General features: G+C 43.1%; 1 protein-coding gene across 1 annotated transcript in view; it reads left to right on the top strand.

The window, feature by feature from the left end:
• Window positions 1-1,435, top strand: part of LOC123121088 (uncharacterized) — a 91,707-nt gene that overhangs the window by 89,787 nt on the left and 485 nt on the right. The window lies entirely within an intron of this gene.

Below are 1,435 nucleotides of genomic sequence, written 5' to 3'. Positions count from 1 at the left end.
AAGTTCATCATCACATTAAAACCAAAGTACATACATAGTTCTCATCTAACAACATATATATAGCTCTCCAGAGCATCTAATTAATTAAACCATACATTGAAACTATGTAAAACATTTCAATGCGAAAACAAATGCGATCATAATCGCAACCAAGGTAACAATTGATCCAACGGCATAATGATACCAAGCCTCGGTATGAATGGCATATTTTCTAATCTTTCTAATCTTCAAGCGCATTGCATCCATCTTGATCTTGTGATCATCGACGACATCCGCAACATGCAACTCCAATATCATCTTCTCCTCAATTTTTTTTATTTTTTCCTTCAAGTAATTGTTTTCTTCTTCAACTAAATTTAACCTCTCGACAATAGGGTCGGTTGGAATTTCCGGTTCAACCACCTCCTAGATAAATAAAATCTATGTCACGTTGGTCGGCATATTTGTCATAAACAATAAATGAACCAAATAGTTATAAAAAGATAATATATACCACATCCGAATCATAGACAGGACGAGGGCCGACGGGGGCGGATACCAAAACCATCGCACTATGTAATAAGAAGGAATAATAAAAGTAACAAAATTAGACAAGTATCTATCTAAAGTAAGAATTTTTTTTTCTTTCAGAAAGAAGATAAGAACAAGAGGCTCACCATGGTGGTGCTGGCGACGAGATCGGCGCGGGCGATCGACGGCGGTGAAGACGGGGACGGGACGTGACGGACTGCTAAAGCTAGACAAATCTCGGGGAAAATGGAGCTCGGAGGTCGAGTTTCGAGAGGAGAAAGATTAACTAGTGTGGCTCAGACATTTCATCGAACACCTCATGTGCATAGGAGGTGAGCTAGAGCACCCAAATGCCCTCCCCTCGCAGGCCAGAAAAAACAGAGCACTGTCGAGTGCTCTGCTGTGGCGATGGGGTATATATAGGCAACTCATTGGTCCCGGTTCGTGGCACCAACCGGGACTAAAGGGGGGGGCATTGGTCCCGGTTGGTGCCACGAACCGGGACCAATGCCCCCCTTTAGTCCCAGTTGGTGGCACCAACCGGGACCAAAGGCCTTGTGCTGCCTCGCGTCAAAAGTTTAGTCCCACCTCGCTAGTTGAGAGAGCTCGAGAGTGGTTTATAAGCGCTGCTGCGCCCACCATCTCGAGCTCCTCTCAACTGCAGGCTTTCGGGCCTAACCGTTCTCTTAGCCTGTGGGGCCTACTGGGCCTTCTGCGGGCCTGAATCCTGGCCCATGGATGGGTTTCAAGTCGTATTCAAGCCGTGGTGGCCCAGTAGGTGGCATAATTTTTCCCCTGTTTTTTGTTTTCTCTTTTGCTTTATTTATTTTGTTTTGTTTCTACTTACAACAAAAAACTTATTTATTTTATTCCATTTTGTTTCTAATTACTTATGTATTTTACTTTATTTATTTTATTTTTATTT

This window comes from Triticum aestivum, chromosome 5D, assembly GCF_018294505.1.
Source record: "Triticum aestivum cultivar Chinese Spring chromosome 5D, IWGSC CS RefSeq v2.1, whole genome shotgun sequence".
In the NCBI taxonomy this organism is placed as follows: Eukaryota; Viridiplantae; Streptophyta; class Magnoliopsida; order Poales; family Poaceae; genus Triticum; species Triticum aestivum.
Note: the sequence above shows the minus strand (reverse complement) of the source record. Positions and strands in the feature narration are given on the sequence as shown.